Source organism: Cylas formicarius, unplaced genomic scaffold (genome assembly GCF_029955315.1).
Source record: "Cylas formicarius isolate icCylForm1 unplaced genomic scaffold, icCylForm1.1 PGA_scaffold_9__14_contigs__length_23061073, whole genome shotgun sequence".
In the NCBI taxonomy this organism is placed as follows: Eukaryota; Metazoa; Arthropoda; class Insecta; order Coleoptera; family Brentidae; genus Cylas; species Cylas formicarius.
In genome coordinates, this window is record NW_026844365.1 from 12219839 (window position 1) to 12241549 (window position 21711).

At 36.1% G+C, this 21711-nt stretch overlaps 1 long non-coding RNA gene across 1 annotated transcript in view; it reads left to right on the plus strand.

Moving 5' to 3' along the window:
- LOC132706982 (uncharacterized) overlaps positions 1–21711 on the plus strand; it is a 152730-nt gene that overhangs the window by 53440 nt on the left and 77579 nt on the right. Inside the window, exon 2 of the long non-coding RNA XR_009619676.1 lies at positions 13259–13347. This is a non-coding gene — a long non-coding RNA (uncharacterized LOC132706982). The remainder of the gene's footprint in view (positions 1–13258; positions 13348–21711) is intronic.

Consider the following 21711-nt stretch of genomic DNA (forward strand, 5'->3'; position numbering starts at 1 on the left):
AAATATGGACGGAATTTTGTTATTATTGTTAGAAATGATAAATGAGAATTCGAAACGAAAACAGTCAAAAGGAGAATACATCCAAGAATGTTCGAGCATCTATACTCTAGAGTACTGAAAATCAAGCTGGTAATGGCCATGTCAAAAGAACAGGTGTATATCGAAGGTCTTTTGGAGTCTCATGGGAAGAAGAAAAATAAGAAGACCTAGGAGATCGTAGAAATACACGAGGCTACACAATGCTAAACTTGCAAGTCACGGTCGGTTAAGGAGAATGCTAGGTCAGATTACGAACTGCATACCAAGTCTAACAATAATAATAGGAATATCTAACAAATAGGTAACCAAAACAAACAAGAAAGAAGGACTGCCAATATTAACTAAATAATGTCTTTTTCAAAGTATGGAGATCCTGGCGCAGTAAGGAGCAATATGGTATTGATGATTAGCGATGCTGAGAATAGTATTAAACCCTTTACCCAAAATTACGAATTGGTCTGGTAGTCTTGCGTGGAAAAGGGATGCAGACTCAAGAATTTCTGGTATGGAATATTATAGAAGGTTTAGTTAGATCCCTCCTCTTATGGCGCACTGTACTGGAAACCAGATTCATCCGAGACAGAAATTCGGCAATATTATAATTATCAAAAATATCCAGTTTATATGCTTCAAAACTTGTGATTTGATCCGCCAAAGATAAAAGATTCTCAATGCTGAAATGATGTTGATGTCTTAGAGCCCAACCATCTAAAAAGAGTTATTTCAAGATCCTTGATAAGGTAAAAATTGTCAAGAAAGTGTGAACCAATTTGATAATTAAATTTAGTAGGAACGCCAGAACGTGGCAAGGCTTTACATTTGGAAGGGTTGAAATCTATTACACCCAGTCAAGGATGAGATTATGTTGCTCATCGGGGTAAGTAAAGTATAATTTCATATAGTTTTCTCGACGTGAATATTTTGCTTGCAATTTGTTAGTGGTCTGTGGAAAAACGGGACTCTAAATCATCCTCTCACGTCACGATAGGTGCGTTTTTTTCATGGAGGCCGCGTGCAGGTATATCGTTAAACGCTTAGCCGCGCTAAACGCGAGCGGGTTAGTTTCCCTAAAAGGGTAAAACAAAACCCAAACAAACGAGGCATCTCTGCCTTTTTCCGTTCGGTTTTAATGGATAAAGCAATTTTCTCGATTCCGCTTCCCGGTTTCTTGCCGTATAATTTCACCATTAGCTTTCGTATAATCAGCGTTAACCTTTGAAAACGGTATATCTCGTATAAATTGATTCGACGTATAAAGAACAATGGACGTTTAATTTGATAAATTTAATATTAACGTCGTTAAAAAGTTGGGTGACTATGCGCGAGAGGTTAAGAGTGGAGGTCGGATATTAAAACATGCGGGTCAGTTTCGTCGCTTAAGGTTACATCGGAGAAACCTCTCGTCGAGTGCGATCGGAAACGGTATTATTCAATGAAGAATGTTAAAGAACAGGATGAAAGGGAATTTGCGAATTATGACTAGGCCAACTCAAATTTTCCAAAGGAAATTATATACTTATAATGAAGAATCTAGCAAGATTAATAAAGCTGGTTCATTGATAACTTGAGAACACCAGGTTTATTTTTTCTCTTTTAACAATAATGACTTGGACAATAATTCAACCATCAATGTTGTTTACTGATATGTCAAACATAAACATATTTTTATTTGACTGTCAGGGCACTGTTTCAAATTATATAAAGATTTCCTATTTTTACAGGGTATTCCATTTAAAGAAAATATGGTGTAGGATGATATGTCAGAAAACTGATAGTGTTTTGTTTTATACGTCACTTGAAAAAAAGTTCGCTATTAACCCTACATTTTGTTTACCTTGATATCTCTAAAAACAAGTTACAGCCAATTAAAATGTGATCAAGATAAATTGAACGCACGGTACGTAGCCCGCCCAATTACAAAAGTTATCTTACCTTTTGAAAACACCTCGTATATCAACAATCAATATGTTTGTAATTTTGAAACTCGAGCAATCCTATATTCTGGATTATTAATGAGGATGTCGCTGGGTATAGAAAGTAAAACCGTATACTTATATCATTAACATAAACTTAATTATTTTTTTAAGCAAAATTATGTTCACATTTTTTTTTGTTTACCTTAATATCTCTAAAAACAAATAAGTTACAGCCAATTAAAACTAACCAAAGAAACAAACACAAAAAATTTTTGTCCTTAAAACAACTTAAAACTTTCTATTTTACACCTTATTTATGGAAAGGCCCATTAAGCAGGCGTGTTAAATACACACTTAAAAAATTGAGAGGTAGTCCAATAAACTAATATTTGGTAGAAAAAAAGCTCTTTCGGATTCAATTACATCGTATAAGTGGTGTGATGGATATAAGGGAGTTTTCCTCTTATAGAATGATCTTAATATGATACAACAACCTCGGGAATGTCTACTTGCAAATCCAACACCTTACATATGTATACAAATGAGTTTTTTTCACTTAACGTTCAGACTATTCAACATTACCCCACAATACATTAAGTCGTGTAGCAATTTTGTTAGTTTTTAGAAAAATGTTGAAGGTGAAAAATCTAATTCTTTTATGAATCTCATATATGTTAGATGTTAACAAGCAAAGGTGGAAATTATAGTAAAGTGAAAAAAAAACTGCCACAGAAGTAGTGGTATTTTTGCCAAAGCCACCCTTAGCATCCTTTGGTTTTTCCTTTTGATAATGTTCTTTGCTTTATTGGAAAATAAACGTCTACATTATTATTATTATTATTATTATTATTATTATTATTATTATTATTATTATTACCTGCAAATGTCTGTTTGTCGCTTTGATTGAAAATTCATTCATTTTTCCCAAAATTCCCTTAAAGTGTGACAATCACTGCTTCTTCTTCAACCGGCTTAAGTCAGTCTGTTGGCGTGCAAATCAAAGTTACACCTCCATTTACCATTAGTTCCAGTTACACGAGTAAGGTTTTGACGTCATATGCGTATCAGACCTTCGAGAGATACCAATTTGTTTATCGTTCACGCAGATGACGTCTCAAGAGAATAACTTGTGGTCGCTCAGGGTATGGCAAAATGACAGCTCAGCAAAGGCGCGCTTTAGTCCGACCGTTTTTACCGCCCCACTATGGCGCTCCTAGTTTATTGTAAAGTCCTCTTTTTAATATTGGCCTAGATAAGAAACCGGAACCTGTGAACCCAGGACGAAAAGAGGAATTTGGATTCCGATAGGCAAGTGTTAGAGTGGTCATCATCAAAAAATTGATAGAAAAAGAATCCTAGCAATAGTGGAGAGATACGGCTAGGACAAAAAGGCCAAGGAATTCCTCAGAAGAGTTGAGGAGTGAAAGTAGATTCTGGCAAGAAAAGGAGGAAATGCATAATGCGAAGACCTATTCAGAGTATGAAATATGAGCTTTGCGAAAGTCCTTCAGAAGAGCTATAGTTAGAAAAGAAACTGATGATGTAATTTAAAAACCTGCAGACCTCATTAGTACATTAAACAATTACAGCAAATCCTATATATTATGAACATTTCCGAGTATATGCGCTGCTAGAACAAGTAATTCTCACTATAACGCAATACAATAAAATAAAGTTAGCCTCTAAATGAAAAGGAATGTCTTAGTAAAATACGTGGTTAGTTATCTATGTTAGCTACATTCACAACATAAAAACCTATATATACAGTGTCTATATATAAACAATTTGCTAAAAAAATTTGTCACCATCAAATTTTGGAAAATGAAAGTATCATTTCATATGTGATTTTGATGTTTTCATCAAATCAAATTGTGATTTTAATTTTTTATATCTTTGTTTTTTTTTTAATCATTTTAAAATGGAAGTAGAAATCCCACTTCTAATTTTTAGCAATTCTACCAAATCTGGTTCCAAATATAACTACATTATGCGGAGTCGATAATGTAACTTAATCAAGCGCTGAGTTGGAAGGTAAGGAGTAGGAGGCGGTGGGGAAGCCAATCGAAAACAGAATTTTGCCATTCAAGACCGTCGTCAATTTGAAAGTAAAATTTAATCGGGACAAAAACCTAATATTGGCCGGGGGGACAATTTCAAACAAAACTGCGGAAAGTCGAGTTGGGGCGGGGGACCTGCGTGTGAAAATCCCCGCGTCGAAGAAGTTCTCGAGTGGTTTTCGGTTTGCGTTGAAAGGGCATGGGCGGCGTGGGGCCTCAAAGGCGTGGAGGGGCCCCGATTCAATAGAAAACCGTATAAATGCGCGTGACGTGAATGGGATACGGCGGGGGGGAGGCGATTTTCTCGTGTTTGGAATATTAAAACTCGAGGGTAATTATATCGTTCGCGAGTGGGGGACGTCGCGACGCTATAGCGGGAAAATCGCATTTTGCTGCACCCCCAAACTCGTCTACGTCCCAGTCGATCCTATTGAGGCGTATTATTACGGGTTGTTTTTTTGTGGGTCTCTTGTGTTCGATGTTTGCTGCGGTGTTTTCTTGATACCAGTGAGGGCAGCGAGAACTAAAAGAAATTTGTAGGTGATGAATATTCCGTGAAGTGAAGAATGCTTGTAGAAAGGCAACTCATACAGAAGGCTCGCTTCGAAACTTCTCCAAAAGCGTAAGTTACCAAGACCCTCTATTCATGGCAGGGAGACGAAATAAGGTAACACTAACGTGGATACCTGAATACGGTGAGCTGGGGGAAATCGAAAAAGCAAACCTTATGGCGCGGAAGGGGCCGGACACGTCATACGATGATATATCTCTTCAGTCGGCAGGAAATGCAACCCACGTTTATGGGCAAGAAACGGACATCTGACACGGAAGAGCATTTATTGTCCCACAGTGGGAAGGATTAAACTCTCAAGAATCTAATGGGCTAAACATTATGGGAAAAACATAAAATCAGGAATGTACAGCAATAGATAATTATAGGCTTTTATCTAGGCATTCCTCTGTCATTAAACCTTAAATTTTCGATATTCTTTTCTGGTGTTACTTTTAGGTTTGGTTCTACATCAGCAACTCGAGATACTCTCGATAACCACTGGCATACCACAATATTGACCGCTCATCCTCCCCATCGTCTTTTCTATCTTGAAAAAATCAGCAAATCAAAAACCCAAGCTTTGAAAAGGTTGAAGTACACAGCTATAGTTCTCATCTTTGTCGAAAATTTTTTGAATGTTAATGAAGTCCAGGCGTTATTAAAAATCATAGCAAATTGATAGATCACAATAAATCCCAATTCTATTACATGATGGTCCATAAAACTTAGATATAACCTGAATTGGGTGCTTTGTCTGATTGGCGCGGTCAATACACTAGCGGAGCTACAGAGTATAAAATCAATCAAATCAATCAATCAATAAAATTTTGAATTTGTGGTCTAGATGGACCTGGCGTATTTTAATAAAAAATATTTTTTTCCCAACTTCTTGTGGACCTTTAGAGTAAGGTCTCCTCTAAAAGGCAACCCAAAAATCGAGTTTCCTCAAATATAAATTACTAAAAAAAAAAAAGTGTGAAAGAAGCAAATATTTTATGAACCTCCTTTGAAGGTTAGAAAACGAAAGCGCTGACGAAGTGGCTCACGAAGGCGCATTAAGAATTTTTTGAGGGAAGGAACCATCAAGAAATGAATGGAGGAATCATCCCGACAATGGTGGCAAGGACAAAGTCTTTTTAACGAAACCTGCTAAGATTGAAGGTGACCCATGTTATGCCACTGGCAACCAACTTTATCAAGAAGCCAGTGAAGTTTTATCAGAGAAACGTACTTGGATCACGCTCTGTAAATATGGCATCTAGGTTGGGACCTGAAATTATTTTAAAATTGAAATTTTCGCAGCCATTTGTCAACAAAGGAATTTCAAAATGCGTCGAACGAATCAGCCAATTGGCCATATAAAGTCAACAATTTCGTTCGCGTCTGCGTGTGTGTGTTTTTAAATTATACACCGGCCAGTAAACAAACCGTTTTAACGCCATTAACGCAAAATATCGAGCCGTTGGGTTCGTCGTTGGCGATTGTTAAGTGTTTAACGTGCTCTTGTCTCTTCGCACGTTGGAATCCGTGTTATTAAATGTTGCTTCCGCGCGCCACGCGGTACGGTAAACACTCGGTATACACGCGGTTGTCCAAATATTTATGTGTTTGCTTTTTGAACGTTGGCGATGAAATTCGCATCGAAACGTGGCGGATTTTTGCCCTGTCGCGGCCATCGGATATCGTTTGTTTTCCTTTTTCTCTTATTTCGATAAGTAATTTATTTAAACTCGAACGTTTGCCTTGGAATTAAAAAAAAACGCTGACGCCTTTGATTGTTTCATTTGACCGTTAAAAAAAATAATTTACAAAAACTCCCACGCGTATACGTTCCCGATAGATGCGCGGTAGCGTTGCAAGTTCCCATTACAGTTTTCTACATCGTGCCGCCGATCAGTTTCCCGCGGAGCGACAAAATCCAGGCCTTCTACGATCTGCCAACAGATTTATAGAGGCCAATGAAAACAGACAGCGGGCTTATTATAAAAACAAACGACGACTAATATGTTAGACGGCTAGAGGATCCGTCGCTCGTGTGTATGTGTGTTTATGTGGTCTTACTCGGTTGCATACGGAATTATCGAAACCAGCAATGATAACTGTGGGATATGTAGTCGCAGCAACTAGTAAGCGGCAGAAACAACAGTTTCCATGGCTAACTGCCGCGCATTTCAGTAAATCCGTTGATATTAAACCAATACAGACAGCTTTCTCAATGGTGTGATACACAATCCTTTTCGTTTCTGAGATGCCACAACATTTTACCAATAACAATATTAAGTTATTTTAACTTTTAACGTATCTGTTATATTTAATAACTTATCGATAAGCCAGTAACCGTGCCTTATGTTCCTTCGCAATTCAGTTCAGAGAATAAGTATACGAGGTCAAATCAAAAAGTTATTGGATCCTACTTTATTTTTTAAAATGGAACATCATGGTCTATTATTTATTATGATTGCGAATAATGTGGGCTTTTACAAACAAAAATGTAGTTGTCTTTAGAAAAAAAAGGAGAATCGGTTTTATGAAAAAAATATACTGTTTTGTTATAATTAAAAAAAAAAAAACGACTCAAAATTCAAGGTTTTGAAAAAGCGATTCTTTTTTTGAAATAGTAAATAAAATGAATGTAAATTAAATTTGTAATCATCTACAAAATTATTACTTATTACAGATTTTAAACTTATTTTGTTATAAAATTATCTATGTTTACTTTAAGAACAAATAATATGACAAGACAATAGGAACTTTTTAAAGACTTATTTTTGTTTTTGAGAAGACTAATTAGTGTGATATAATATCAGAAAACGCGATCTAGTTTTATCCTTGCTATAATTTTCCTTGTAGGGAAATAGTGCATTTCTGCACTTCTTCAAACTTCCTTATTGCAATCACCTAAGGGTAGTGGTAGAAATTTGAAAAAAAACATTTATTTAGTAAATAAACAATGATGATAAATGTTGCAATTTTTTTCTGAAAGGGCCACTTGGGAGCAAAATTTTATTATATTAATAACAGAGCAGGTACCAACTGTTTTATGCGTAGACAAATACAAATATTTCTGTTTAATGTTCTTTGTTCTATCTCTCAAAGCAAAATCGTGGGGGTGTTCGTGCATTGTCGGAAATAAATATCAATAAAAATTTCAACAACTTCAACAAACTTAAGGCATTGAAAATTGATTGCGATTGCTTACCTTGCCACCAGGTGGCGTTTTCTGACGTAATCGCAAAATAATTAAGCGATCAATTTAATCATGGCAAAGCGTTTATAAAATTTTTGTGCGATTCAATTAAAATAATGGAGATAAGTATTAATTTTATAGATCTTAATTAGACTGATTTTTAAAATACAGAATTTCGGGTCTGTTTTTTACAATATAGAGAGTATTTTTTTTAAAAGAACACACCACGCTCAATCAATCAATTTGAAAATTGTCCAAAACTAATCAAAAGCCGAAGGGTATATTGGGTAAGTTGCCGTAAAACGCTCTAAAAAAACAAGGAACGGGAGAATATCAGGACAACAAAAAATTTCCTAAAAGTCTAATTTTGACTTTGAAATTTGAGTGTTTTCGTTGGGTGAAAATGTTTAATAGCCAAATTAAAAAGATTAATTATTGAAATTGCTGAATTTTGAGGTTTTCATTTTCGAAAAGCGCACACTATTCCCAATCATAATGGATAATACAATATGGTATTCCACTTCCACCAAAAGTAAAGTACCGTCCAATAGCTCTTTCACCTGACCTCGTATAATTACTTATTATTAAATACAACAGATTCAGGGGATAAGATAAAAGTTAAATGATTTGTTTATTGTTATGGTTAAAATGTTTTTCTTCTAAAAAACGTGTCTCAAAAAAGTAGGACACTACTGCGAAAATTTCATTTTTCTATATTTGAAACCGTCAGGATATCAGAAATATCGTTCAATTCATATTTAATAATTTGCCTATCTCAACCAATTTCCATAATATTTTCCATGTCTTAAATACCGCTCAAAGTTTTTTTAATCCCAACGATAGTTTATCAACGATACGGTATGCCAGGCGTTTTATCGCCAAAGCAAAAACAAAAAAATTCTCCAGATAAACTCATCATTACGGTGCCGTATCGGTAGGGAATTCAAACGAAACAATCAATCATTCGTCTGACAATAATGAATCAGCCGATTAGAGACGCGTTCGCCGTTTCACGTTCGTAATTTGATAAAACGCATTAAAAAAAAATGATGAAAATTCAACGGTCTCTTAAACGTCCGGTCTAAATAATAATTGTGAATTCGAATTATCCGTTCGCCACAATCTGCGAAAATAAATCCGCCGTCATGTACATTTCATGCGGAAAAAACTACGTGAGTTACGGCTTTGATTGTTGAATTAATTTATGTCTGTTGCTCACCGTAGTGATCGAGTGTAACGGCTGGAAAACACGCCATTTGAGTTTAATTTGTTTTTCATATTATTATCGATCGACCCCGGTCGTTATTTACGGTTAACGTTAAACGTAATTTCATCGACGAAATTGCCGCACACTTTTATTTCATTATTTTTTAGAAATGGGTGAAGTTTATACACGCGCGAACATAGACATTTGTTGGGCGGTTCTTTTAGAATATAACTACGTCACAATTGACAACTTCTTCTTTTTTGTGCCTAATTTTCATTGGTAATTTGACAACTACTATGGCTCCTCTAATTTTATTGAATTGAATTTAGAATATGAATCTCTGGCCTCACGGGCACAAACACTACAAACAAATTAAGCAGCACGGATAATATCATTAGACTCGGGGATTTGAACGCCAGAATAGACAGGGAAGTGATACCAGGCATAAAACAAAAATATAATGGAGAGATAACCAACGAAAATGGAGAACTCCTGATAGGCTTCTGTGCGAGAAACGAGCTACGAATAAACAACACGTATTTCCTTCACAAAGAGCGACATAAATATGCATTCAGTAATACCCGAGATCAAAAGTCGATGAGTTATTATGTAATAAGTTACAGGACAATCAGACCATCGCAAGTAATGGATGTAAGAGTACTCACCTCAGGGAACACAGGCACAGATCACAACCTACTACTGTGTAAAATGATAATGGGATTAAGTCCACAGGGTCAAAAAACCTTCAGTAATCATCGAAAGACTTAATACCCTGTGTTGGAATAGAATCAAATCATGTATTGTAGAAGTTGTCGAAGAAACCATTGGTAAAAGAAAAGTCAACATAAATGGGACCAATATGTAAATATGTAAATATCGGTGTAAATAGCTGTCGACGTCGTCTGATTCCCGATCTCCATTCCTCCCTGTCATTCCACAGGTCTTCCTACAGTCTTCCTCTCTTCTTTCTTCCCGTTGGCATCCAAGTACTTGTTTAGCGAGTCGCCGCTCTTCCATCCTTTGCTGTTTTGTTTTTATTTCGTCCGTTATTGTGTGGTTCACTCTCATGATTGTTTGCGATTGAGAATTATTTCGTTTGGGGTTCTTTAGAGTCTCGATCTTCCTGCCACTCTCCTCCGGAAATCCATCTCTGTTGCCTTCAGTGTTCTCATCATCTTTTCTTTGAGTTGCCAAACTTCACAACTATATTATAATGGAATTATATGTTAAATGCTTGTTTCGTCATGTGATTTTTTGGTACCACAGGATGCTATTTAGTATAGCAATAGCTTTTCTGCCTTGATCGCGCGTTTAGGGTTCGCGCAGTCTGATACATTCAGTCCCAGGTATTTGTAGCTTTGGAAGATTTGATGACCCGTCCGTCTTCTAGGGCAAGGTCTTGTTGTATTCTACCGATACACATGTACGTCGTCTTTGGGGTGTTCAGTTCTAGGCCCCATTTCATGCACTCTTCAATTAGCTTTCGAGTCATATATTCTATATCATCGTAGTCTTGTGCCATTATAATCTGACCTTGTGCGAAATTCAGAGTATACAGGTTTGCGCTGTTCAGTGGGATGCCCATATATTTTTTCTTCCACATTTTTAATGCATGTTCGAGATATATCTATAACATAATTTTAGAAACATCGGAAATACCTACGGAATTGCACAAAAGTATAACTATCCCTATATTCAAGAAAGGACAGAAGACGCACACGGACAACTACAGGGGCATAACGCTGTTAAACACCAGCACATGAAACTCTTTACTAGCATTTTGAAGAAAAAACTTAAAAAATAAATAACAAATAGGGAAAAACAACAAGGCTTCAGACGAAACCGATTCATTATCAAAGAACTAAAAGAAAAATCAATAGAATTTAATACACCAGCGTATGTATGCTTCATTGATTTGACCAAGGCATTTGATAGGGTTCGTCTCTCCGACATCATAAGTATAGTGATAGCGAAACAAACGCCAGACAGCATCGTAAGGGTAGTCTGCAGTCTCAATATAACAACGTGACTAAAGTAAAGGCTGGAGACGAACGGAAGAGATACCGATATCAGAAGGTACCAGACAAGGGGACAGCCTTTGTCCATTTCTGTTCAATCTGTTAATGGACATAATTATAGACGAAGTATCATTACTAAATATGTTATAGCGAATGGGACAGAATACATGCAGCTATTTTTGCTGACATGGAGGACGATCTATAGAGACAACTACACAAATTCTGCCAGGTCAGCCAAGCGATGAACATGATCATGTCTATAGAAAAAACGAAAAGCATGACCTTTGCTAATGAGCCCGTAAGGCGTAAACTGGTAGTTGAGGATAAAATCATCGAGCAAGTCTCACAATTTAAACGTCTGGGTATGGATCTGTCGAGTTCTCACAGATCAACAAGGCGGCTGCTATTTCGTTCTGCTTCAGGCAGATAATATGGGCTAACGAATACATGCGAAAGGATAGTAAAGTTAGGATCTATTAGACCTGGATCATGCTAATCATGACATAAGGAATAGAACCCAGCGAAGAAACCAACAGAACGAAAAGCTTGCTTCGCTCAAGATTATAGTGCGAAAAACAAGAAGAGACCGAATTAGAAACACTCACATCAGGGAACAATGTGGGGTGCAAGACATCGTAATCTTACGATGTCTTACATGTCTTGGGGGAGACAAAGAAAAAGATATTAGTATGCGCACGTGAGAAGAATATGAGAGAAGATTGCCATTGCACTTGAAGGGAAATTAATAGGGAAAAGAGCACCCGGAAGACCACCTAAGAGATGGAAGGACGGCTGGCAGTCCACATCCTAGGAAGTGATACAGAAGAACCTACAAAACTAACAGATCACTAGACCTTAAATATGAATAAAAAGAAGTTTGATAGGCCTACCATTAGTAAGTTAGCACTGACCACTACTTTGTGATACCCAACTGTTATCCATTCTCCAGTTTCAGTGTCAGAAAGTCATAGCTCCAATGATTATTCCAATAAGTGAGTCACCAAGATCTATAAATGTCATTCCATTCTATTATCTTAGGTTTCGGAGCCACAAGACTCGTTTCTCCTAGGACCTCTTTTACAGTTTAATTAGCTGAGGTAAGCGATATTTATGGTTTCGCATATAATGTCTGAAGTATGCGTCCATTGATTAAGCTTTTTTGCCATCGCTTTGTAACGTGTGTCGTACCACATCTCCAAGTTTCCAAGAGTCCAAGTTTCCACTCCATATGTTAGTATTGAGAAAGCTAGAAGCTAAGAACTTTGACTCTAATGTTTAAATTGCATAGCACGCTTCTCATGTGATTGAAAGTTGTTCTACAGTATCCATTCAGGCTATAAAAAGTTTACATTTTTCCATTTGGTCTGGAAACTGGCCTTCGGTATTTTGCTTGCTTGTTTGCGTTCACGGGCACGTTAGAGACTTTGCATATTTCAGCCCATAAGTCTCTGGAGACCATAAGCCTTGTTTTACAAATAATTAATAAGTCCCGACTGTCAAAAAGTTTTCAATACTTTCTCGTTAACGTGTTTAAATGTTTAAAATCTGTTTAAAATTCAAATAGTATATTACGCAGCAGATTTAATAAACGACACTTTAATCACTAGTTTGACTTGGTACTAACGGATTGCAATGGAGCGAGTATTTAATAAACGAGTTACGTCTTCTATGACCTTGGTTTTTGGATTCGTTTTAGTTAAGTAACAAAAGACGTCAACTTCATCAGGAGGTCTTAAAGTGACAACTTCCGCAAGCTTGATTCATACATAATTGTGTGAGGATTAGAAATATAAATTTTCAGTTGACTCTCGACATTTCATTGGTTAAGAGGGATAAAGTTTCAGTCTCCGAGCTTAAACGATTGCCGAGTTATACCGATTTTAATCGGAAATATTCCACAACCAAATAAATACAGTTCCGGGTACCCGATCTCGGAAGAAGATTGCATCGTTTGATCATCTGTCGGTCTCTAGGTTAACGAACGTTTTTTCATACGTTTACGCATATTTATTACTTCTTTCGTTTGTTCTGATTTCTTTCTTAATTGCCAACGGCTAATACTGTTTAAGAGTACTGCAATTCTTCACGGATGTCGAAATAAATTGCGACCGAAGTCGACGACACACGCAGACAGTCCCAAATAGACAAACGGCCCTCGACTAAACGTTTCGGCATTAAAAAGACTCCGCAGTCGCAAAAATAACCGATAAACTTATCAACGCCCCCGATTCTTCGTTTTCCGTCGTTTTGCCGAAACCCATTTTGTTTTTCTCTTTTTCAGTTGGCGTGTGGAAATTCCAGGAACGCGGGAAAACGAGCGGCGGCGCGCACCGACCGAAGACCGAGGGCAGAAGACTTCTCGAAATAAAGGTGAGCCTATTCTTAGTCCCGTCGGGATTAACAAATTATTCTGGCTGTCGCCGACTTAAATTATGCCCGGAGAATCTAGTTAAGTCCGCCGCGCGCGTTGCTTAGGGATTTTTTTTCTCGGGGTTTTAAAGGTCAACGATTCCGGAGCAGTTTTTAAACGTCATAATTTCGTTTGCGATTCGAGCGTAAACCCGTCAACGGTTTAGGTGAAGCGGTTAATTTGGCGGCGCCTCTGGAAGAGGAAACGCTTGACGGGTTAAAAATTATTGGGGAATGTTAATAGAATAGGAAAGAAACGTCTTTTATGTTCAAGTTGGCGAAGTACTACAGCATAGAGACTGTAAAATATACATTTCATTTATACTCTTGCAATCAAATATGAGTTATACAGGGTATACTCAACTCCGAAATATTACTATTAAGCTCAACAGGTCATGTCAATTTTTGATGGTATTATTATAAAAATTGGCAGTTTTTGGTTTTTTGACCAGGCAATTCAAAAATCGAATAATTTTTTCTATCTGTTGAGTTATGGTTGAAACATGACGGAAATCTGAAAGAATGTTCAATTTTTAATAGTACTCTTGTTTAGGCAGTTTAAATGTTTAAACAAAAACTTTAAATGAAATGTTGGAATTGTCCACTGTCTACCTCAATAGATTGTACAACTGACCCCCTTAAATTTCTTTAAATGTAAAACATTAATTGAGTGTTTCTTTATTTCTTTTTGTAATTGGTTATTTATTATTTTATTACCAATAAAGACCATTTATTATTATAAGTTCTTTATTGTTTCTTAGGGTATATTCGCTTGTATTTTCTCTAAAAAAAGATTCGATTTATCTAAATAATACAGTGGAACTAGCGTCGTCTGGGTGCAACGTCCAAATAAGCTTCAAATCCAAAATTGTCATTTTTAAAAAACCTAAAACTGTCAATTTTTGTTGTTATGCTATAAAAACTTTCTTATTGGCACACGAAATAAATTTGTGTTCTCACTTCCTTCGTTGATCTTTTTTAAAACAATATCAATATGGGTGAATCTTTTGACAAACTGCAATATTAATACTGATCAATACAAGATTTTTTGTGTTATTATCAAATAAATTAAAAAACTGTTTTATTTAGAGCTCTTTCACACTTGGATGTTGGATCTAGCTGTGACTTGCGTAAGGTTGATTAACTAATAGGGAACTAAAATTTTAATTTGACATATATTGCTTATAAAAGTAAGTTTATACTATTAAAAGAACCACAGTTCACAAAAAAAAATAATATCGTAGTATGTAACAAATATAAGTAATCAAAAATTAAAAAATTTAAATCTTCTATGAAACGCGCTGTCATTGACCGCGATAGGTTGTGGCGTCAATTCTCTCGTCAGCCAGGCGGTAGCATAGAGAAGCCATTAGAGAACGACAACGCCTTCTTCTTGGTTTTAATTTTAATTGTAGCCTTGATCCTGTCGCTTGCGTTTGTTATCTTGTGACTAGTATCAAAAAGAAAGTTTTGGAAATGACCGAAGCCGATTTTTGAAAAATTCAATCTGATAATTTACCTTTAGTGAATTTATTTATGGTGACATCTTACATACAAAACACCGAAAGTTTTTCTTTTGCTGAGGTTCGCGGCGTTGAAGCTAAAATGTATGTCGATGGAAATTTTAGCTGCTAGTTTTAAAGTAATATAATATTGTAATCAGCTTAAAATTTTCTGGTTTTTAAAATTCAAATGATATATCGATTAAAATATAAATTATTCACCAAAAAAAAAAAAAAAACAAAAAGGATTTTTTAAAAACTAGTGGAAACAAATGCTGATATTAAAGTATATTGGCATTGATAACTCAAAGTGTTCTTTAATTTATATAGGAAGCCATTCCTATGAATACTGCAATAGGACGGGTGCAAGGGTTAAAAATGTTGCAAACACGATGTTGTTCTTGTGTTGCTTCCATTATTATCATGTAGACACTTTAAGCACAAAGACAAACTGGCGTAGATTAAATACAATAATATTAGTAATAATTCTCGGCCTATAACCTGAGAACAACACTATAACATGTCGCCGTATCGATCGGAAAGCAGCGGTATGTTTTCACGACCATTCACGCGCGTTTAGAGTGGTTTAAAAGGAATAGCCGGGTGTCACAACTTGAATTATTTATTGCAACTTAAATATTGGGTTTTGAATTTTGATATTTGATTTCCATTATTTCTATATATAAAGAAATGTATTAAAGAAATAGAAAACGTTCACGTTCCATATTACTGGAAGATTCATATAAAATTTTTATTGCGAAGAAAATTAGCAAAAAGGCATCACTATGTCCAAGATGTCCATAACATCCTTTAACAATTTCGTTTTATTTGATTTTCAAAAAACGCCATCACTTATTATCCGTAAGAATTAGAATGGAAAGCCCCTAGTTTCCACTCTATTGAATGCGTTTTTCATTAGAGAGTGAAAGTAAAAGTGTTTGCAACTAACGGGTTTGTTTATGCCGCAAAACAGTTGACTTTCAGAAACCTGTGTATTTAATGATTTTAAACTGAAATTTGTTTTGCTGAAGTATTTACACATTTTTGTGAAATAAAAAAGCCAAAAACAATATAACGACAATTTCAGAAAGGTGATTTTTGTGCAATAGAATATCTCAACCCTATGAATCGTATATAAATGTTCAATATGGCAATATCTAGTTCAAACATGAATTTACATGGATAAGAAATTGGTGTCAAGTTAAAAAATTTCTGCAAAAGAGATGGCGGTTGACGGTTTTTATATTTCTGTAATAAATTACGAATTGACAAACGGTATCTTGCTATCAAATACCAATGAAAATAAATAATTCCCTGCTTTTGCTTTTTGAAAAATGAATTAAAGTTCTTGCCTCAAATGGAGGCGATTGATAAAGTTGTTATGCAAATGGTAGAGCCAAACGGAATTGGAATTTTGTTTTTGCTTTTTGAAAGAAGAAACTAACCAAAACTAACATAAATAACGTGTATGTTATGTTAGTTTTTCAATTGTTTAAAGAGGGAACTTCGAATTTGAAAAGTTAGTGTTCGTCGAGGTTTCTTATTTTAATTTCTATTAAATTATTAACAAATTACTAAATTAATAAATTTGATCAATCTAAAAACGTGCCAGGTTCGAAGTACTATTCTTCCGGAACAATTCCGCAATACGCGCCTGTCGGGGTCATAACCAACAAACGGTCAACATATTTTGACATTGGACAGCCAAATACGGCCTCCGCTGATACTAAATTCAGATTACCTAGTCGGTAAAGTGGAAAAGGTAAAAGCCGTGAAACACAAGCCGGTCAGATTATCGTCGCATTAAAAAAGATTACGTTTCAAAAGTCTGTGTGTGTTTGTGTGTGTTGTGCGCGGTGCGCGCGACGGCCATTTGTTTTCCAAAATTTATTTCATATCATTGTGCCACCTCGTCTCTCTTCCCCCGCCGTACCCGATCGGTTTCGCGAATAAGCGCGGTACCGGTTCCTCTTTTTATGGCCGCGAAGAATTTTGCTTAAAGGCACGGGAACAAATGAATGGCGTTTTCCCGACGTTTCGAATTAAAGAAAGGCCATCAATTCGAGTGATTTAAAGTAGTCGCGACGCGGCGGGCTGGATTTCCGATTCGAATAAAACCCGTTTAGCGCGAGATTGGCCCCGGTGTTATTTATTTCGCCTTTTATTGGATCCGACTCGTGATCCGGCACGCAACAGGGGGGATATTTGAGTGTGAATGCGGCGTTGCACGGTGGAAATTCAAAAATGCGTTTTTTCACATCACAAATTGCTCCAAATTACTTAGTCCATCCCTGGGTTCTGATTTTCAATTAATATGTGTGACATATTTGAAGGCTCGGCTGCTCTTCATGGTCTACGTTAATGATTTTGGATACTGCAACTTCGATAATGGCACGGTACTGTTTGCTGATGACTCAAATATCAATAAAAAGGAGCATATGCAGGTGGAATTGCAACAGTCTTGAGCAAGACACATTTAAGAGTTTATCTGGAATACGTGGAATCCGAATCAACCTAAAACTAAAATTATGTATTTCTCTCTCCGTTCCCCGTAGAGGTTGACTACTCTGACCCCAACTTAGATCTTATTATTACTGTCTTCTTGACAATAAAAACATTGGAAATCTGTAAGAGTCATTAAATGACAGAATGAGGATTGTTTTCAACAATCACTATTTTCTGTAGAGAACGGAGATGTTAGAGGGGTGTTTTTTTTAATAGCGTGCATGTGAAAATGCCCTATTTTAAGCAGAATTTAACTTTGAAGAACTTCTAGAACGTTTTGAGCAGGACCGGCTTTATCCTTTTGAGTGTCATTTTAAGCAGAGTCTAATTTTGCAGAGTGCTCTTGGATGTCGATTTGAACGGGTTTTGAAGAACCGTTATGGTGGTTGTGGTTCTATTGTGGAAAGCGTTTGCTGCGTGTTCGCTTTATAGGATGAAGTTTCAAACTATATCTACGAATTTGGTAAAGTGCTCTTTTGGGCAGTATAAAAATAGTCTATAAAAAAGTTCAGTTTTTAATACCAAAAACTATGATGATGAGACATCGAAAGATGTTAGCAATTCCTCATAAGTCAATCGGTCAAATTTACAGCAGACTTGGTAAGCTGCAAAAATCATTTTGGGAGCGGAAAAAAAGAGGGCTAACGAAACCAGAAGCATCGATCCATTAGAAACTACGAGTTGAATTCTGAGAGACAAACCATGTAAAAATCTGTAACTATGAAGGAAGTCAATGCTTTGGATTGCAGCGACGGACAGGCTAAATACTCTGGAATACCCGTATGTATAGCCTAGCGGATATTGTCTTACTTACCGAATGGCGAAAAATAAGTGTACATAGATTCGATCGAGAGTAATAGTAAATAGTCTCCCCGGACCCCACTCAACTCCTTTGATTTAATTGATTCGTCGCCGTCCGACACATTCCAAATCCCAGACGTGCCTAATAAACTCGATAGTTAAACTAATGCCAAGTGCTAGTGCTCCGTTAGCGACCGATCGACGTCGTCGTTAATCAGCGCCCAATTGTTGCGGAATGAGCGTCGCGGCGCCAGCGATTACGAGCCTCTAGACGTCGGTCTGCTGGGCGTAACGTGACCGACATGCATCATTGGCCAGAGATTTCTTGTGATTTATATATTTTTTCGAACCAGTCGATTTCATTCATGTACCCTAATAAATCTGTGATTTTTTTTCTCTCACCTAAATATACACGAATAGCATATAGAGAGAGGACCCATTGTAGTTCGCTCCATGATTAGCAGTGTAGGATTCGTTTTTCCTGGTGTCTCCGGTTGGGTAACGTCAAATAGATGAACTCAATGTTTTCTTTCACTCCCATTTAGGGATTACATGCCTCTTAAGTCGGCATTATTCTTACGGTATTTTTATGAATGTATCACCATGTTATTTGTTGTTCTTTTTTGTGACTCCTTTTAACGAAAGCAAATTGAATGCATTGCCAAAAGATCACCTTGATCCGTTCAAACTATATTGAGTATTCAGTTATGTTTATAGTATTCACCTGATTCGTACCTTGTTTCCACATTTTCTTTGATCGATCTCTTTTATCTAATAATTATAACCTAATATTTCTTATTATTATCACTTTAATTGTTTTACTTTTATCTTTTCCACTATGCGCTACACTAGTAATTTACAAGATTCGTCCTTTTTATGTTTTCTGGCTTTCTGTTTTATATTTATATTCCATTTCCCGACGAACCCTGGAAACCACCATATCGATGGGGATGTTTATTACAAGCAGTCCCTCAGGTTACTAAGCCAGTCAATTTTTCTTCTTCCTACAGATCCTTTGCTCCTGATTTTACATTGTATTATAAGTTGAAGCAAAGATAATGGACGGCATATCATAATATGACCGAAGTATTAGAGATTTCGTTTTTTACGCATTAATGGAATTTCTGAGTGGTTTCCTATACTAACGTCAATATTGGTAATTCTATCGGTTTGAGATATTTATAAATTCGTTCTATAACACCAAACGTTAAAAGCCGTTAGTTTCTCCTATACCATACGACAGTCTGGAAAATAAATAATCGCCATATTCCACGTTCCCGCGCCTTCGTTGACGCGTTAGTCAACAATGTGGTAATCCTTAGTTCGCCGAACTAAATTTATAAGTCCGGATCTTCCTGAAGAAGCCAACAGGCGAAACGTAAGCAAGTTCGACTCAAAAACAACCGCAGGAGGAATCCAGAAGTTTTGTAAATAGTATTACAATAGCCTGCGCAAGTTTCTTTGAAAAACTGTTGGCTAGTTAGTAAACAGCAGGAAAACATTACCTGTTCAAGAAACAAGAAGAGACAATGAAACAGTGCTGGGCGAACCATATCCATGCCCTACGGTAATCAGGTAGACGATTCTTGAAACAATGGGTCTGCTGAGGCCTAAGTGCTGCGGTGTAGGAGACTAGCCTCCTTTACTACATAAAACATAACTATACTAATTTCCATTTCCTGTAGAATATTTGTTTGATATTTTGTTTGATAATTATTTTTTTGTTGGTTAGACTTCACTGAAAGGCGCTCACGATTTCCTTAAAATTAAACGTGATTAGAGAGCATTAGATATGCACTAAATAGACTTTGCAACGCTATATTTTTTTAATTAAAAAGGATTTTTAATTCTCATCTAATAATGAAAATAACAGAAATATTAAAATTTATTGAGGTTCGCGAACTGGTTCCTTTGTAACACCCAGTTTCTCATGGAGAAGCGAATATTCGACTGTCAAATTGACTCGCTAATTTATATTTTAGTTTTGTTTACATTACACCTTTCGAATACTAAGATTTATTAATGTTGTTGTTTCAAGATTATACTAAAAAAAGAATGTCCCGTAAAAAGTCTTTTTCATCATTTTTTTGAAATTTTTATAATTAAAATTTGTGAGAACTTTGGTCATTGGTCTAGTTACTTTTAGGTAGTCCTGAATACAAATCTGTTTTTCAATTTGAAAAAGTTTCTAAAAGTACTTGTCGATTTTCCGCTTCAAAAAATTGTGTCTGTTAGCCATGACTTTAGTCGATGCTATATGAAAGAACCGTTTCATTTCTCTTTATTAAGATCTATCCAACAAAAAAGAATTATCAAAATTGAGCCATAAACAAACATTCTACAGGAGTAATGCTTAAGCGAACTTCATGGACATTAGTACTGTTAGGTTTTATGTAGTGCTGGATAATATTTGGTTGACACTTTAATCTTAAGAAAACTCCTAATAGCCTTTCTCGATATATCACATCAATAATTATTCCTAGTTGGCCATGACTTTAGGTGGATGTTAAAAGAAATACAAGGTTAACAAAAAAAAATGTCAAAATTAAACCGTAATCAAAGATTTTACAACAATGTACAGTCTTTATTTCAGATATTTCAAATTTTTAAATATTGTTATAGAAATTGATATAGTTGGATTCTAAGTGCTCCTGAATAAGAATTCGTTGCCAATTTAGTTTTTTTTAAATCCCTAATTGTACTTCTCTCTTCTTTCTCTTTTGTTAAATAGTCCCAGTTGGCCATGACTTTAAGTTGAAACAATACGCAAAACAAGGGGTTAGTGCGTTTTTCAGAAACTTTTGCTTAAAGATCTAATCGTTAACAACTTATGTATAGAGCTCAAAAGCTCAAAAATATGACTAATTATATCCAATCCAGGTTCGAAATCTCGTCGTGCGCCCTTATTGCCAATTGCTCAGCGCGGTTGCCACTTTTTTCCGCTCAATTAGATCCGCCCGCGTCAGTCTACCGACCGCCGACTGGGAGGCGGGCAATTTTGACATTCCGCACTATCGCCCACTAAATTTATCGCATCAGCCGTTGCTTACGTCCACTTTGTCACTGTCATCTTCGCTATCGGTCCGCGACGATCTGTTTAAACGAACGCACGACGGTGGTGTGTTTATCTGTGGTAGTCTTCTGAACATCGATATGGTATGGTCTGTTCATAGATATAAGAAAGTGACCAATTGCTTTTGAATGGAATTATCCAAGGGTGGTCATTAACATACCATGCAACAAAATTATTACTTAAAGTTTAGGAATTTCAATTCAAGTAAAATTGTGGTCCGTAATAGAAAATAATGTTATACCTACCTGTGTTTAATATTCTTTGGTTTGGTATACTACTTAGTTTAAGTTTATTAGTAATCATTCTTATTTTGTGTGTAATACAACGTGTTTTGAATCTTGTGCGAATTATGCAAAATATGTGCGAGTCTAGGAGAAACTCAGGAGAAACTCCCGCCCAAATGTAGAAAACACAATTATATTGAGACTAAGGAAGTTATAAACA